Source organism: Lolium perenne, unplaced genomic scaffold (genome assembly GCF_019359855.2).
Source record: "Lolium perenne isolate Kyuss_39 unplaced genomic scaffold, Kyuss_2.0 unplaced18, whole genome shotgun sequence".
NCBI lineage: Eukaryota > Viridiplantae > Streptophyta > Magnoliopsida > Poales > Poaceae > Lolium > Lolium perenne.
Window position 1 is genome coordinate 449,658 of NW_027248976.1, and position 19,332 is coordinate 468,989.

General features: G+C 41.7%; 1 long non-coding RNA gene across 4 annotated transcripts; it reads left to right on the forward strand.

Annotated features, from left to right (window-relative positions):
* The first annotated feature begins 12,736 nt into the window (after positions 1 to 12,736).
* LOC127321050 (uncharacterized) lies at positions 12,737 to 18,015 on the forward strand. Of its 4 annotated transcripts, none has more exons than XR_007863805.2 (8): positions 12,737 to 13,568; positions 13,905 to 14,097; positions 14,203 to 14,287; positions 14,610 to 14,671; positions 14,747 to 14,962; positions 16,180 to 16,360; positions 16,922 to 17,627; positions 17,716 to 18,012. It is a non-coding gene; the product is annotated as an uncharacterized lncRNA (long non-coding RNA). The 4 variants fall into 4 exon arrangements; XR_007863806.2 differs by having other exon boundaries at positions 14,747 to 14,891; positions 17,716 to 18,011; XR_007863804.2 differs by having other exon boundaries at positions 14,194 to 14,287; positions 14,747 to 16,360; positions 17,716 to 18,015.
* Positions 18,016 to 19,332: the final 1,317 nt, after the last annotated feature.

A 19,332-nucleotide genomic window follows, 5' to 3' on the forward strand; every position in this document is an offset into this window, starting at 1 on the left:
TTCAAAATGAAAAGCTCTAGCACAAAAATAGTAATCCATGCTTCCCTCCGCGAAGGGCCTATCTTCTACTTTATTGTTGAGTCAGTTTACCTATTCTTTCTATCTTAGAAGCAAACACTTGTGTAAACTGTGTGCATTGATTCTTACATGTTTACCTATTGCACTTGTTATATTACTTTGTGTTGACAATTATCCATGAGATAAATATGTTGAAGTTGAAAGCAACATCTGAAACTTATATCTTCCTTTGTGTTGCTTCAATACCTTTACTTTGAATTTATTGCTTTATGAGTTAACTGTTATGCAAGTCTTATTGATGCTTGTCTTGAAAGTACTATTCATGAAAAGTCTTTGCTATATGATTCATTTGTTTACTCATTATCTTCATCATTGCTTCGAATCGCTGCATTCATCTCATATGCTTACAATAGTATTGATCAAGATTATGATAGCATGTCACTTCAAAAATTATCTTTGTTATCGTTTACCTACTCGAGGGCGAGTAGGAACTAAGCTTGGGGATGCTTGATACGTCCCAAACGTATCTATAATTTCTTATGTTCCATGCTACTTCTATGATGATACTCACATGTTTTATACACATTATATGTCATTATTATGCATTTTCCGGCACTAACCTATTGACGAGATGCCGAAGAGCCAGTTGTTGTTTTCTGCTATTTTAGGTTTTAGAAATCCTAGTAAGGAAATATTCTCGGAATTGGACGAAATCAACGCCCAGTGGCCTATTTTTCCACGAAGCTTCCAGAAGTCCGAAGAGGAAACGAAGTGGGGCCACGAGGCGACGCCACACTAGGGCGGAGCGGCCCAAGCCCTGGCCGCGTCGGCCTGTTGTGTGGGGCCCTCGTGTGGCCCCCTGACCTGCCCTTCCGCCTACTTAAATTCTTCGTCGCGAAACCCCCAGTACCGAGAGCCACGATACGGAAAACCTTCAAGAGACGCAGCCGCCGCCAATCCCATCTCGGGGGATTCAGGAGATCGCCTCCGGCACCCTGCCGGAGAGGGGAATCATCTCCCGGAGGTCTCTTCATCGCCATGATCGCCTCTAGATCGATGTGTGAGTAGTTCACCCCTGGACTATGGGTCCATAGCAGTAGCTAGATGGTCGTCTTCTCCTAATTGTGCTATCATGTTCGATCTTGTGAGCTGCCTATCATGATCAAGATCGTTTATTTGTAATCCTACATGTTGTGTTTGTTGGGATCCGATGGATATTGAATACTATGTCAAGTTGATTATCAATCTATCATATATGAGTTGTTTATGTTCTTGCATGCTCTCCGTTGCTACTAGAGGCTCTGGCCAAGTTGATACTTGTGACTCCAAGAGGGACTATTTATGCTCGATAGTGGGTTCATGCCTCCATTAAATCTGGGACAGTGACAAAAAGTTCTAAGGTTGTGGATGTGCTGTTGCCACTAGGGATAAAACATCGATGCTTTGTCTAAGGATATTTGTGTTGATTACATTACGCACCATACTTAATGCAATTGTCTGTTGCTTGCAACTTAATACCGGAAGGGTTTCGGATGATAACCTGAAAGTGGACTTTTTAGGCATAGATGCATGTTGGATGGCGGTCTATGTACTTTGTCGTAATGCCCTGATTAAATCTCATAGTACTCATCATGATATATGTATGTGCATTGTTATGCCTTCTTTATTTGTCAATTGCCCAACTGTAATTCGTTCACCCAACATGCTATTTATCTTATGGGAGAGACACCACTAGTGAACTGTGGACCCCGGTCCTATTCTTTACATCTGAAATACAATCTACTGCAATACTTGTTCTTTACTGTTCTTCGCAAACAATCATCTTCCACACAATACGGTTAATCCTTTGTTCACACCAAGCCGGTGAGATTGACAACCTCACTGTTACGTTGGGGCAAAGTACTTTGGTTGTGTTGTGCAGGTTCCACGTTGGCGCCGGAATCCCTGGTGTTGCGCCGCACTACACTCCGCCACCAACAACCTTCAACGTGCTTCTTGGCTCCTACTGGTTCGATAAACCTTGGTTTCTTTCTGAGGGAAAACTTACTGTTGTGCACATCACACCTTCCACTTGGGGTTCCCAACGGACGTGTGTCTCACGCGCATCAGAGATCTAGTTGGAACACTTACAGTAATCTTTCCAGTGAAGTATTTCTTCTTTAGCCTGCTGCGATACTGGCGCAGACAGTCTGAGAATAGACTATTGAGAACATGCTTTACTTCCTCTTGGTCCTCATCGAACTAGAACCTTAACTGTTCACAACAATATAAACCGTTGGTGCGATATACATAGAGCCAACAACAAGCTAGAAGGAACGGGACGTGCCAATGTGGTATACTAGTATGAGTAACATTCCCAAGAGAAAGATGACTTACGTGTAGCCTGTGCACTAATTTTTCAAAATGCGCAGAGGTGTCTACGTGCTCTTTCCATGTTGGGAAGATAGGAATTTCATTCCTGACGAAAATTCCTACATCCGATGCTATTTTACAAGATTCTTCTGGGTCCAGTGGCCTTCTGCCACCTACGATAGATGAAAGGCGAAATCTTGATTCCTTCCCAGCAAGCTTAGCTACAAACATTTTCCCTACTGTTGGGCCCCTCGTTTTTCTTGATCGTGGTGCAACTACAAAGTTAAGCATTACATCAAGCTATCATAAAGTATAACTTTATAATGGAGAATGAAACTATAAGCATTGGAAAATGTACCTTCTTCGGTGTGGGGCTCATCCTCAGGGGAGTTGTCTATGGCAGGACTAATATGGGTCAGTGGGAGATCATCAACAGTTTGTTGATGTGCTAGCAGTGTTTGGCCAGTTGTGGTTGTGTCAGCTGGGACAGGTACAGTGTGTCCTTGGGCAGTATTTCCTACCACAGCTACTGCTGATCCCAATTGTGGCTGAGAAGTTGCCGTGGAAACTGGTTCTGCTGGCAATTGTGGTTGAGAAGTTGCTGTGGAAACTGGTTCTGTTGCCAATTGTGGCTGAGAAGTTGCTGTGGAAACTGGTTCTGCTGCCAATTGTGGCTGAGAAGTTGCTATGGAAACTGGTTCTGCTGCCGATTGTCGCTGGTTGACTGGATTGGTAACATGTGGCTGATTCAACCGCTTGGGGTGTTCACCACGTTTTTTTTATTTCAGTACTCTTAGCATTTGCGTTATTTTCTTCAGCTAGTGCCATGAATCGCTGAGACTGTCTAGTAGCAGAAGCAGATTTCTTTTTTGGTTGCAGCTGTTCTATCACCGATTCAGGTACCTGTTGGAAGGTCTTCTCTCATTGGTGGTTCCTGCAAAATTCTTACTTGAAGCTGCAGATTCCTAGCACACATAAACGATATTTCAGTCTACAGAAGTCCCATATATGATGATATGCAAATGGAATAGAATGAAGAACAGTAAAGGATGACGTGCATGCTGAAACATATATATGATGCGTTAAGGAGACCTAGAGGTGGCATGTGAACATGTTTGGTGGGATTCAGGATACAAGTATACAACACATGGAAGTTGCAACAGATATCTCCAAGTAAAAAAACAGAAATCACCTGGTGGGGTTGAGGAGAATGGTCAGGCAAGGCATCTTCCTGAGTCAGCTCTCCAAGAGGCTCAGCAGGATCAAATTGTGAATCATAACATTGTTCTTTATCTTTGGGGAGGGGAAAGGGTTCTTCTCCGATTTTGTTAAGGTTTGCACTAGAGGCAATAACGTTACAGATGTTTGTGCCCACACGGCTTGCAAATCTGCTACATATCTTCCGTCTCCGTTCCTCTTTTAATTCATTCTATAGTGCAATAATATCTAGCATGCATTACAAAAAAAATGCTAATGAGATGGCGGTGCAAGTAAGCAAAAAAATACTTTTCGAAATCACCTGCATAAGGAAAGCGGCCATATCAACCTTCTTGGGAGTGTGCACGTGTACGCTTTGGTTTCCTGCCGTGGACAATGGAGGCCCTTTGTGTACCCATCTCTCCAGTCCGGTGGACGAAAGGAGTCGGGGATTAAGATACGAGAACCCGGCGATGGTGAATGTCGCTGACAAGGCGGCGGTGGAAGTCGGCTACGGAGGAGCTCGTATGGTACAGTGGTCGTCGGTGGGGGTGGGGGGAGGTGGAAGCTACTCCGGCTTGCTAAAAAGCAAGGGAGACGGTGGAACGTCATCGGTCACTACGGTGGCTGATGAGAAGGCAGTAGTGCTGGTGTGGGAATGGGACAGTGGGCCGGCGCCGGCGTGTGAGATGATCCGGTGGGTCATGCAAGGTGGAAGCGTGAGAGAGAGAGATGCGGGGTTCGGCGCCGCCGGTGATAGGTCTGAATTGAGCGGTCCGGGAGGATAAGATCGGCACTATACTTATTTCACATCGCTTTGAATTTTGGAAGCGGGGGGGATTTCGGCGGGAATTTTGGGGCAGAGTTGAAATTATTACTGGTTGGTGGAAAACTGTGGAACACTAGCCTACGAAATCCCAGGTCTGAAGCTGAGGGCCCTTTTGTTGTGGATTTTTTTTGGCTTTTTGGCTTTGGCAAAAGCCAAAAAAGCACCTATTTAGAAGCCAAAAGAATAGGATCTTTGTTTTTGGCTTCCAAAATCCAAAAGCCAAAAAGCCAAAAAAACCCACAACTAAAGGGCCCTGAGTAGGTTCGGGGTCAAGGGGATATGCTTGTTGGTTCTTGGGTGCATATGGTCTCTTTATTTCGAAATTCATCTTCTATACATTTTGAAATGTCAAGAAAGAATAAAACGAAAAATGCATGTGTACTTCTTCGCTTGCTATATACACATAAAATATTTCAATGGAAAATCGAATAGTAATTTGGGCTATGTAAAAAAGAGTTACTCCGTAAAAAAATTGTGCTAACCATAAGGCTTTTTATGAGACATGTTTTCTCTCTTTTTTTACATCGACCATGAAAAAAACTTGTTTTTTTACATCAACCATGAAAAATACTTTTTTTACATCGACCATGAAAAATACTAGGAATTTGCTAAAGTTATATTTTCCATCTTGTACAAAATTAAAAATATCTTTAAAACAAACAAATCTCTAATGTCTAGGTGTAACATCTCTACTAGTAGTAGTATATACTAGTAAATTGCACGTGCCATGCACGTGAGAGCTCTTTTTTTTAGTGAAACAACTTCAATGCAATAAGAATTCGATCTTTTTTTAACAAAGGAGGGGGGCCCAAGGGCTTGGATAACATTAAGTGCAACAGAGGGGTACATATTAAACATTGCAGTCAACAGTCACTTGGGTTGAAAGCCAATGCAAGCCCGCCTACATGATAGCAGGATTTTGTGAAGCTTTTTAACTTAATTGGTCAAACATGCGAAGCATGTGCCATTTACTTGTACAACTTTATCGGAAAATAATTACCTGTACAAGCTAGTTCCCCTAAGTACTACCAGCACATAGTAAACAAAGGAACCAGGGACATCATCAACTGAAACAACAATCTATTCATATAGCGGCTCTTGCATCACCCTTTGAAAATCATCTACCTGCAAAGATGAGTGCAGAGTTTCTGCTCGTGTTTTCACTTGTTCCAAGATCGTCCAGTTGATCTCATGGACATCTGCATCAGCCAAAGCGGTAACCAAGTTGCCAGCCACTAGCTTCTGCAGATCAATAACAGCATGTAGGCCATCTTGAATTGTAGAATTCCATCCTCGGTTCATTTCTTTGTTCCGCCAAGTGGCCACATCCAAGTCCTTTTGAAGACGCCTAATCTTAGCTTCCCCAGTGCCACATCCTTCTGTTTTGTTCCTACAAATGTTTGCATCACTGGAACTCTGGACATCTGTGCTACAATGCTGCTTGGCAGGGACATGAGCAGTCACTTGCTTCTGCGATTTGCCATGCATTAAATCAATCAGCAGATTAAAAGGAAATATGTTGGTTGATTCATGTCACCACTTTGAGCAACCCATGAGTTTCTAAACCTTCAATGGAGTCTAAAACATTGCAATAAAAGGGTGGGTGCATCATTTGGATGCAGAGGCCGGGGCGACCCTATTTTGAAGAAAAAATTAGGAAATCTGAAATCTATATCTATATCTCTACCATCTATACCACTCCACTCCTGTTGACAGTTTGATCTCTTTCAGTACATTAGATTATGTCTTGTTTAAAACACTATTATAAAATTACCTCCTTAATGTTGAGCTCAGGAGGATCCAGATGTGCTGATCCTAGGTGGCCCCTCAAATGATTGCTTGCTAGAACAATAGGACCAAATCCCGCCTCCTTTCTACCAATGTCTGCATCACTGGCGCGCTCACTGTCTTTGTTAGGAACATGAGCAGTGGCTAGCTGCTGCAAATCAAAGTTCATCAAATCTATCAGCAAACAACACATATGAAATTTGAGCAGTGCGGCTAAATACCTTCTTCAGCACCAGCCCCACGGGATCGTCCTTTTGGCCGCACATCACACGGGTGAAAAATCTCGGCAACGACTTGGGGTGCGGTGATTTTGTCCCATTCCACAGTATGCCGATCGAGGCTGCAATTATCTTATTCTGCAAGATATTTTTCCTCCGAGATTCTTCGTAGGCATTCTCGAGTGGAATATCTAGCAGGCATTACAAAAAAAAAACAGATGCTAATAACAAGCAGTGGAAGCAAGCAATAAACTAGTCTCGGAAATCAAATACATAACAAAAGCTGCCGGACAAAGTTTTCAACCTTGGTCGACTAGGGAGGTGGCGCGTTGACCGTTCGGTTTGGTTCGGTGGATCATGGTGGCGCTTTGTGTACCGATCTCGCTGGCCGGTACGATGAACCAGTGAGTCGGGGAAGCAGATTCGACGAAGCGGACGGAGTGTGGTTGACGGCGTCGCTGAGCTGGCTCCGGCGTGGTGGATGTCGGCTCCGGATGGAGGACTGAGAGGGAGCGAGACGGACTAGGAGCGAGGTAGGGAGAGAGGCCCTTGCTTGTCCGTGGGTGTGGCTGGATATAGGGGAAATGAAAGCCCTAGAAGATAGCATCCTGCTAATATCCTAGTACAAAACAATTGAACTAGAAAATCCCGCCAATATATGGTGCTGGATTGCGGGCGGCTCATAGCTTGTGCACAAATAAAATGGGAAAATCCAAAAAATGTAGTTCAACAAAAAAAAACTCTAGTAGGCAAAGTCGCTAGCTCGCCATGAGACGATGCACTCCGCCAAAAAAATGTGACAAGATAGTTTGCTATGGATCTTGCATTAACCCTGCTCGATAAAATGGTGGGCACAAAAGACAAGATAAATCAAAAATAATGGTGGTGGAAAGATGTAAACTCTGAAATGTAAACTCTACTAAACAGGGCCAACTCCAAAACATGCCTCATATTATTTGTACTTCCTCCGGTCCATATTAACTGCCACTAAAATGGATGTATCTACAAATACATCCATTTGAGTGGCATGTATATGGATAGGAGTAGTAGATCAAGGAGTTGCGAGACAGTGGAGGAAATGAGGTGGGGAGGAGGAGGGTGACGACCAGACCCCCACCTCCACGGCACCGCATAAATAGAAGCTAAAATATGTGAAACAGTGGAGGAAATGAGGTGGGGAGGAGGAGGGCGACGACTAGACCCGATAACAGTACTCCCCCGGCCGAACTGCTCCTCATGTCGCGCAAGGTGAAAAAAGGGGTATTTTTTTCATTGACTTGATGGAGAAAAAAAAGGTCTTCTTTTTAGCCCCAGCGTCACCGCAGATCAGGTGACATGCACCTATTGCATGTCACCGTGTGACATGGGGTTTAAATTCAAATTTAAACATTGCGAACAAATCTGGAAAAAATCATGCATGTTCACAGCACATATTAAAATAACCCCTAAAAATTTCAGATCAAAATTCGAAACATACATCGAGAAACAAAAAAGAGAAATCTGTCATGATAGTTCCCGAATTCAAATCTGAGTTTCTCTGTAGACTATTCACATCTGAGTTTCTCTTTTTTGTTTCTCGATGTATGTTTCGAATTTTGATCTGAAATTTTTAGGGGTTATCTTAATATGTGCTGTGAACGTGCATGGTTTATTTCAGATTTTTTCGCAATGTTTCAATTTGGATTTAGGCCGCATGTCACACGGGGTGCATGTCACCTCGCTACCGCTCGAGAAATGGAGCCCCTCTCCGCTGGGCTCCAATAAAAGCTTCACTTCTCGTGTCAGACTGTTGAAGGCACTGGCAAGTGCATGTCAGGGGGACGGAGAATAAATTGCGTCCACGCGTCGGCGCGTGCTGTCTACCCCAAACCCTAAAGTCTGTCTTATGAAGTCAAGCATGCATGAAGAGAAGTGGTTTTTGGTTTCAAACATGGAAATTTCAAAAACCCTCCCAAGAGCTACATTTTGGAGTGACTAATTATTAATATTCATGATTTAAACTTGTTTAAATGGGCATAAAAATGGGCATAAAATTCAAAATAAATCAAAATAAATGAAAAACCAAGTCACATGGTCTTCTTATGTCATATAGTAAGCATTCAATTAAGTTGATAAACAAGGTCTAGACATATTCAAACCAGAAAAATCATGTATCTCCCCCTAACCCTGAACTCTGTCATATGAAGTCAAGCATGAAGAGATGTGGTTTTTGGTTTCAAACATGGAAATTTCGAAAACCCTCCCAAGAGCTTCATTTTGGAGTGACTAAGAAGCATACATGTTTACTTTTTCATATTCATGTTTTAAACTTGTTCAAATCTTGGTCAACCCTAGGATTTGACCAAGATTCAAATGGGCATAAAAATTCAAAAAAAAAACAATGAAAAACCAAGGTCTTCTTATGTCATATTGTAAGCATTTAATTAAGTTGATAAACAAGGTCTAGACATATTAAACCTGAAAAATCATGTATCTACCCCCTAACCCTAAACTCTGTCTTATGAAGTCAAGCATGAATGGTGAAGAGAAGTGGTTTTTGGTTTCAAACATGGAAATTTCAAAAACCCTCCCAAGAGCTTCATTTTGGAGTGACTAAGAAGGATACATGCTTACTTTGTCAGATTCATGTTTTAAACTTGTTTAAGTCATGGTCAAACCTAGGATTTGACCAAGATTCAAATGGGCATAAAAATTCAAAAAAAAAATCAAAATCCAAAGCACATAGTCTGTGTATGTCATATAGTAAGCATTCAAGTTGATAAACAAGGTCTAGACATAAACAAGAAAATCATGGAAATTTCAAAAACCTCCTGCGAGCTTCATTTTGGAGTGACTAAGAAGGATCGATGCATGTTACTTTTCATATTCATGTTTTAAACATGTTTAAATCTTGGTCAAACCTAGGATTTGACCAAGATTCAACAAATGGGGATAAAATTCAAAAAAATCAATAAAATGAAAAACCAATGCACATAGTCTTCTTATGTCATATAATAAGCATACAATTAAGTTGATAAACAAGGTCTGGACATATTCAAACCAGAAAAATCATGTATGTGGCTAGCCCTAACCCTAAACTCTGTCTTATGAAGTCAAGCATGAAGAGATGTGGTTTTTGGTTTCAAACATGGAAATTTCAAAAACCCTCCCAAGAGCTTCATTGTGGAGTGACTAAGAAGCATACATGCTTACCTTTTCATATTCATGTTTAAAACTTGTTCAAATCTTGGTCAAACCTAGGATTTGACCAAGATTCAAATGGGCATAAAAATTCAAAAAAATTGAAAAACCAAGGTCATCTTATATATGTCATATAATAAGCATTCAATTAAGTTGATAAACAAGGTCTAGACATATTAAACCTGAAAAATCATGTATCTACCCCAAACCCTAAACTTCGTCTTATGAAGTCAAGCATGCATGGTGAAGATAAGTGGTTTTTGGTTTCAAACAATGAAATTTCAAAAACCCTACTAATTAAGAGCTTCATTTTCGAGTGACTAAGAAGGATACATGCTTACTTTTTCATATTCCTGTTTTAAACTTGTTTAAGTCATGGTAAAACCTAGGATTTGACCAAGATTAAATGTGCATAAAAATTCAACAACAAAATCATAAACCAAAGCACATAGTCTTTGTATGTCATATAGTAAGCATTCAAGTTGATAAACAAGGTCTAGACATATTCAAACCAGAAAAATCATGGAAATTTCAAAAACCTCCCACGAGCTTCATTTTGGAGTGACTAAGAAGGATCGATACAGGCTTACTTTTTCATATTCATGTTTTAAACTTGTTTAAATCTTGGTCAAACCTAGGATTTGACCAAGATTCAACAAATGGGGATAAAAATCAAAAAGTAATCAATAAAATGAAAAACCAGTGCACATATTATTCTTATGTCATTTAGTAAGCATTCAATTAAGTTGATAAATGATACGTCTCAAACGTATCTATAATTTCATATGTTTCATGCTACTTTTATGATGATACTCACATGTTTTATACACATTATATGTCATTATTATGCATTTTCCGGCACTAACCTATTGATGAGATGCCGAAGAGCCAGTTGTTGTTTTCTGCTGTTTTTGGTTTCAGAAATCCTAGTAAGGAAATATTCTCAGAATTGGACGAAATCAACGCCCAGGGTCCTATTTTTCCACGAAGCTTCCAGAAGTCCGAAGAGGAAACAAAGTGGGGCCACGAGGTGGCGACACACTAGGGCGGCGCGGCCTGGGCCCTGGCCGCGCCGGCCTGTTGTTTGGGCCCCTCGTGACGCCCCTTGACCTGCCATTCCGCCTACTTAAAGCCTTCGTCGCGAAACCCCCAGTACCGAGGACGATACGGGAAACCTTCCAGAGACGCCGCCGCCGCCAATCCCATCTCGGGGGATTCAGGAGATCGCCTCCGTCACCCCGCCGGAGAGGGAAATCATCTCCCGGAGGTCTCTTCATCGCCATGATCGCCTCCGGATCGATGTGTGAGTAGTCCACCCCTGGACTATGGGTCCATAGCAGTAGCTAGATGGTTGTCTTCTCCTCATTGTGCTATCATGTTAGATCTTGTGAGCTGCCTATCATGATCAAGATCATCTATTTGTAATGCTACATGTTGTGTTTGTTGGGATCCGATGAATATTGAATACTATGTCAAGTTGATTATCAATCTATCATATATGTTATTTATGTTCTTGCATGCTCTCCGTTGCTAGTAGAGGCTCTGGCCAAGTTGATACTTGTGACTCCAAGAGGGAGTATTTATGCTCGATGTTGGGTTCATGCCTCCATTAAATCTGGGACAGTGACAGAAAGTTCTAAGGTTATGGATGTGCTGTTGCCACTAGGGATAAAACATCGATGCTTTGTCTAAGGATATTTGTGTTGATTACATTACGCACCATACTTAATGCAATTGTCTGTTGCTTGCAACTTAATACCGGAAGGGGTTCGGATGATAACCTGAAAGTGGACTTTTTAGGCATAGATGCATGCTGGATAGCGGTCTATGTACTTTGTCGTAATGCCCTGATTAAATCTCATAGTACTCATCATGATATATGTATGTGCATTGTTATGCCTTCTTTATTTGTCAATTGCCCAACTATAATTTGTTCACCCAACATCTGTTTATCTTATGGGAGAGACACCACTAGTGAACTGTGGATCCCGGTCCTATTCTTTACATCTGAAATACAATCTACTACAATTGTTCTTTACTGTTCTTCGCAAACAAACATCATCATCCACACTATACATCTAATCCTTTGTTTACAGCAAGCCGGTGAGATTGACAACCTCACTGTTACGTTGGGGCAAAGTACTGTGATTGTGTTGTGCAGGTTCCACGTTGGCGCCGGAATCCCTGGTGTTGCGCCGCACTACACTCCGCCACCAACAACCTTCAACGTGCTTCTTGGCTCCTACTGGTTCGATAAACCTTGGTTTCTTTCTGAGGGAAACCTTACTGCTGTGCACATCACACCTTCCTCTTGGGGTTCCCAACGGACGTGTGTCTCACGCGCATCAAGACTGTTTTCTGGCGCCATTGCCGGGGAGATCAAGACACGCTGCAAGGGGAGTCTCCCACTTCCAATCTCTTTACTTTGTTTTTGTCTTGCTTTATTTTATTTAGTACTTTGTTTGCTGCACTAAAACAAAAACACAAAAAAATTAGTTGCTAGTTTTACTTTATTTACTTTCTAGTTTGGATTCTCTATATTAAAAACACAAAAAAATTAGTTACTTGCATTTACTTTATTTACCTTTTGTTTATTTCATCATGTTTCCTCCTAAGTACACTCTAAAAGACATACCGGTAGGCTGAGGGTCTATAATTGGAAGAGATAATATAGAAGACTTTTTCACTCATGTTAGTACAGCTGAAGATTTTGAAGATAGACACTTGGTAGAACTTGCTCCTACTTATGAAATTGCTGTTGCTTCTTTAGTACACATATTGGAAACTAAGTTTGTTATTCTCAATCCTATAATTCAACATATGTTTCTTACACTCGGTGATATGGAAGAAGGAGAAAAGAAAGATTTTGTTTTAGAAACCCTTCTTAAAGAATTTGGTGGTGTAGCAAGAGAGGCTAGAAAGGTCTTTATTAAATATAAGATGCTGGGCTCTTATACCAACTTTGCTAGTACCCTTGAAAAGATGGACATTGATAGAATAAAGTATCTAAAGGTGTATATGATGCCCCCCATAGGGGCTCTCACAGGCGTTTGGATTTTCGGCCGTCAGATCGAGCTGACGCAGCGAGGCCCTCGCTCGGTTCCGCATTTTATCCATGGGTCGCTAAAAAGCCCGCTCGGCCCGACGTCGCTAGCGCTCCACCAATCCCTCGCACGCCTCCTCCTCTCCCCAATCCCCTCTCGTTTGGCGGCCTCCTCCGCTCCTAGCCGCCGCCTCCGCTCCGCGCCCGCCCGCCGCCGCCTCCAGCCACCGCCTCGCTATCCTCCCGGCCATCTTCTGCGCTCGCGCCACCGCCCCTGCCTCTTCCTCAGCGCCGACGCCGCCTCCTCCTCAGCGCCTCGCGCGTCCTCTCTGCCCGAAGCCGCCGCACACCCAATCCCGTCGCTCGCGCTCCTCCCCAATCACCATCTCCATCGTGCCGCCGCCACCCCCTTGTCTCTCTGCTCCTCTCTCCTCCTCAGCCTTCCCCCACTCCCAGCCAGAGCAACTGCCACGCATCCAGGCCTCCGTCTTGGAGATGTGCCGCAGGGGATCCATCCACGACGCCGCCGTCGACATCCTCCTCGGCGTGATGAGCTCCGTCGTCTCCATCCATGGCTTCACTCCGTCAATCGCGCCAGCCAGTCGGGGGCTGTGCACACCATCGACACTCGGAGGGTGCCATCTCGTATCGTTGCGAGTTTTCCGCCTCGCGCTGGACCCGAGCGGCGCCGGTGACGGCTTCAGACCTCGTCGTCCCCTGCAGGCCGCAGCCAAACCGCACCATAGGGAGCCAAGCTGAGTCGTCCCTTGTTCGTCTCTGCCAGCCCCTCCCTTCACCTCTCTCCTCCTTGGCGCTCATAACAAGAGAAGCATGGCTGCTGCACGGCGGGAGTGGGTGGCGCCACCGTCCACGTCCTCAGCATCAAGAAGTCCACATCTATCTAGGTGCATCTGTCCCCTTTCTTCACCCCCTCCCCCTCGAGGTAAGCCCTGAAATTGTTTTTGGTTTGTGCAAATTCTTTTAGATATGACAGGAAGGTGTTTGACGAAATTCCAAGGAAAAAATTCTTGGATTCAGTACAGATTCGCCTATCTTTTGAACTACATTTGTTCGTACACATTAGAAGTCTGAAGAGATTTGCAGCCTGCTAATTGTTAGATCGACAAGATAGTTGACTATAAAGCTCTTGGTGCTGGCTACCTTAATGTTTTGCATACCATGTCCTTTTGTATATTCCTACACGGTTGAATTTGATGGGTTGCTAAACTATGGACACTAATTATATTGTAGTTAATAAGATGATTGCATAATTTTTCAGCATTGGATGGGACACAACGCCCACGCCTAGGCCATGCGGATGGATGTCGAAGAGGAGCAGCTGTTAGACACTGTCGTGGCTGTCAGGTTGTGATGCCTAGGCCCTGGAGATTAACAACGACGAGGAGTAGATTGTCCTCCGTTCCTGGCTCGTGATTGGGCTAGCAACTGCGGAGCATTTGACCAGTAACACGGTACCAAGGCCTCCTCCCACTTTCTTCAACCCTGCCGATCCCTTTATTTTCTCAGATGTGCCTTATCAGGGCGTTCGTCTCTGCCTTATGAATCAGTTTATGCAGGGAAGAGGCTGTAGAAGAGGTCATTTAGCTTTTGCACAACGTGATCTTCTCACAAAGCAATTTTCGCTATTGGAGTGGACAACATGTATGGCTTCATCCCCCTCTTGGCTGTTCTCTTGTTTGATTTCCATGAGTGACGTGAGCTTTTTGTGATTGTATGTAAGCCTACAATGGTAGAGTTCACGTATTTGAGATACACAATCTTTTTTTGATCTCATGTCTTGCCTAATTGCAACCGCCGTGAAGATTATGCATTTTCTTACCGTGGTTTACTGTATACATCCAATGCTGATTCTTAAAGATTATGCATTTTCTTACCGTAATTTACTGTATACATCCAATGCTGATTCTTAAAACCAAATAAATATCTTATTTTAGCTAAGATTTGTATTTCTTGGATGTTCCAGGCTACTGTGTTCATCTACCTGACATGCTTTGGATTTTGTCAGGTTCATCACCTCATTTACTGGTCAGTTCCTTCTTCATTTCCAAATGCACACCATGCGCTTGATAAAAATCTCAAATGTTTTTGTTGTTGCTATAGGTACTTCATTGAAAAATAATATCCGAGAGTACCACCAGAGAGGCTATATATGCAAGCTATGAACATTGAAACGAGCAAATCCCAGCTGTACATTCTCTTCACTGCGTGAGATACAAAAGATCACAACTCATATTGGATTCATAAGGTGGGTTTTTGATTACTGTTCCTTTAACATGCCTGCTTCATTCAAGTGCAGAGAGACACCAAAGAAAACATGTATGTGCTCCTTCTTACCAGCTACAAGAATCATCTATTTCATGTTATTTCACTAGGATTATATCCTCCTATTTGCTACAGTTTCATTCTCATCTGGTATGTTGCCTGTTGATTTGGCATTATTGCTAGGTTAGCTATTCCTTGTGAAAATATATTGTACACCAAAATAATTTGGAAAAATAAATTAATAGTCAGTTCTTAGACATGTGTCAGATAATATACCTAATACTGAAACATATGGTGAACATGATGGTGCTACTGCTGCAGCTTCTGCCATCTGCCTCTTTTCCATCTTCCTTCTTTTATTATTGAAATTCAGAGTTAGTCACAACTCAAGGGTACATGTTTTATTTTCATGTTCTGAAGCATATACGATAAGGATCATCCATCTTAATAATTTTGACGCTGCCGTTCTTTACATTTCGCCTCTGCCAGAACAGTATTGTGCGATTATTTTTATTGTATAGCCTGTTTATGGATATCTCATTTAACTGTTTTGCGCACATGTGACCAGTTTGCTCTTTCTACTTATTAGTTAACCAAGGTATCTAAAAGTTCCGCTATTAGTAATTTGGTTTTACTCGACTAATACTGCCATCGATATATGGAGTTTGGGATCCTATATAGCAGAATGATTTCTCTTTACTTGATTATCATGTATACCTTCTCTAGGGGATTAAGCTGACATTTTCCTATACTGTAACTGCTTAGTGTTTTCATATTATCTCACTATGTGGACTAGACTAATTTTTTTTTGACGAATCGCCTACTCATCTTATAATATATCATTGATATGTGGATTCGGTAGGAAAGGATGATCAAGATATGGAAATTTTGTGTGCATGACATGAAGCAATAGAATTAATGCCTTCTATAAACATATCTGAACTGTGTCGACCTCATTGTTCCATACGTATTTTCCTATATGTTCTCCCTATGTTCTGAGTGATTAGTTGTGATACTTCAAGTTAAGTAGGCTTTTAGCAATTTCATTTCCCAAACCTGCATTACCAAGAGCTCTCTTCGTTTGGTTGGTTCTTTCTTGATCATATATTTTCACTTTATTGTGATGTATGATAAACCGCTAAGCTCCCTAATTTGGCCATGACTAGAGTGTGTTATTATCGAGTTACCAAGGGTTTTGCATGACCGGGGCCATGATAAATTACGAGTTAATAAAACATGAGTTCTGACGTGATGCTTGAAAATACTTGCAGGTGTGGTATATGGCATCTACAGCGAGTCCCGGAGTGGCCTGAGCCCGCGAAAGGTTCACAAGAGACATGCTGCTTTGGCTTGAGCACAACACAGGGTCTGATTGAGTGTGAGAGCAACAGTAAACATAATTGGGTTCATGGTGTACAAAATCTGCTCCAGCAAGTTGATGTAACTGATCAGGTAGGACACCAGCTAGAAACACTAAAACTCAAATGTCAATTAGTACATGAATACAACATGGCAATATCAAGAATGGATTTACATTCCAGTTTGAGGCATGATTTTAATAGAGATATGAATGATCCTTGACCTTCTGAGATATACTTGATGGTGTCGATATTGTTAGAACTCAAAACAGAGTAATCTAACTCAGGATTCACTAGAATGCATACAAAACCATATTGGTCACAATCTGCTTTGATTTTCGTCGGTTTATGTCCTAAGACATGTTGTGCCATTGGTCATCTATACAACGCTTTACACATCTGTGAACCATGCCGAGGGAGCACGAGCACATGGTAGCACAGAAGCTCATGTCTTTTTATGGCCTGGTGTGGGTCTGAAATTTGTTAATTCCTATTGTAGCTTCAGTTTCCACAGTAAGAATAATCATACAGATGCCATAGTTGTGTTATTTACTTATGACTGAAACTAATCTAGCTATGTATCCATCTAAGGTTTTTTTTGCTCAGCCATTTCTTTGATTGTATTATTGTCTCACCTTGGTTAATCTCATTGCAGCGTTTTGAGAAGGAAAAGGTCATCTATACAATGGGTGTACCAAAATGGAGTCTGCGGTTCAGCTGAACTAATGTCATTGCTACATGTGAATCTATTGATGGATCTTACCCGATACCTGGTTAGCTGACTGAAATGATTGAACATATTTTCCTGTATATAGATTCACATGTGAATCTATTGATGGATCTTACCTGATACCTGGTTTCCTAACTGAAACTAAATCTACGCTACTTCTCACCGGTCTTATTTTGACACTCGGTCTTTATTTGTGTCATTGTTCTGTGATAACCTAGAAAGTTGTATTTTCCCTTCAAATATGTTAGATGATTCAGTAATGAAGTTTGAATTATTGTTGCATTGCGCATTTGTTTCTGTTGTCATCTACCTAACTGCTGGTTGTCAGACTTTTGCTTTTGTCTTTGATTGAGAGGAGTATATCTATTTTGGTAGTTGTAGTTTCTCTGCCTTATTCTTAGTGTAGATATGTCAGCTTTTTAAGTAGACACATGAGGTGATTTGGATGAGTGAGGTGACCATGCTAAGAAAGAAGGTTTCGATGCACACTGCCTATTTGCTGAGATGCAGGTACTTCGGTTGTTGCTCCCTAAGTTCCTGTGCAGTTTATTTTCATTGTATGGATTTTGGAGGGTGGCCATATGCAAGGAGGACCTGTCATGTGTTAATTTGGAGAATGGGTATATGCAAGGTATCCTCTGAATTAGTTTGTTGATTTTGTAGTTGCCCCTTTTGCTTTGTTTCTTACTCTTTTTTTCTTCTGTGTTCTTTTCCTCTAGGTTTACATGGCAATCATTGCATGGTTTCTGGCATGTGTGTGGTTCTTCAGATGCTTCCGTTTTATGGATGATGTTGATTCCTTGCCACATCTTACAGTGCTGGTTTCCTACCATTCTTTAAGGATACGACATAGGGTTCAAATTCTTGGTTAATTTACCTTGCCATTTACAGCAGTGTTAGCTTTGGGTTGTGCAAGTACCTATTAAATTATGTGTAATATCCTGTGAAGACAATGCTATGTTACTTTTGTTGATCTTTCCTTCTTTTGCACTTCACAAAACTATAAGCTCTTGGTTGCTGTAATATAGTCCCATGTTTCCCTGATTGGGTACAGGCCTTGGAGATCCGTTTGTTGTTTCATGTATTGATCATACCAGAAAATCTTATTATCAATAATATTTCAAAATAATCATCGGTGTGTGATACGGGGGCCGCGTACCAAGGCGCGCATCAAAATCTAGTACTAATAATGTTAATGATGGAGGGGAGATTAAAGTACCGATACCTAGTAAGCTCCTAGGAATGCATGAAGCTCTAGAAAATAACTATGGTTGGCTTGTTCCCGAAAATTTGTTTGGCCTCTGAAACTTACATAGATAAGATAACATGCATTGTTGAGGAAACTCCCAACACCCCTGGTAATAATGTTGATGCTTCATCTCTTGATAACACTTGATTCACACTTTCTGCGCCTAGCTGAAAGGTGTTAAAGAAAAGCGCTTATGGGAGACAACCCATCATTTTACTTCAATACTTTGTTTTATATTTGAGTCTTGGAAGTTGTTATTACTGTACCAACCTCTCCTTATCTTTATTTTGTTGCATTGTTGTGCCAAGTAAACTCTTTGATAGTAAAGTTAATACTAGATTTGGATTACTGTGCAGAAACAGATTTCTTGCTGTCACGAATTTGGGTATGGTTCTCTGTAGATAACTCAGAAAAATCTGCCAATTTACGTGCGTGATCCTCAGATATGTACGCAATTTTCATCTGAGCAAGTCTGGTGCCTCTAAAAAATTCATCTTTACGGACTGTTCTGTTTTGACAGATTCTGCCTTTTATTTCGCATTGCCTGTTTTGCTATGTTTGATGGATTTCTTTGTTCCATTAACTTTCAGTAGCTTTGTGCAATGTCTAGAAGTGTTAAGAATGATTATGTCACCTCTGAATATATCAATTATGCACTGACCCTCTAATGAGTTTGTTTTGAGTTTGGTGTGGAGGATGTTTTCAAGGGTCAAGAGAGGAGGATGATACAATATGATCAAGAAGAGTGAAAAGTCAAAGCTTGGGGATGCCCCCGTGGTTCATCCCTGCATATTTTAAGAAGACCCAAGCGTCTAAGCTTGGGGATGCCCAAGGCATCCCTTCTTCATCGACAACTTATCAGGTCACCTCTAGTGAAACTATATTTTTATTCCGTCACATCTTATGTGCTTTACTTGGAGCATCTGTTTGTTTTTATTTTTGTTTTGTTTGAATAAGATCGGATCCTAGCATTAATTGTTTGGGAGAGAGACACGCTCCGCTGTTTCGTATGAACACATGTGTTCTTAGCTTTATCTTTAATGTTCATTGTGAAAGTTGGACTATTTCATTCATTGCTATATGGTTG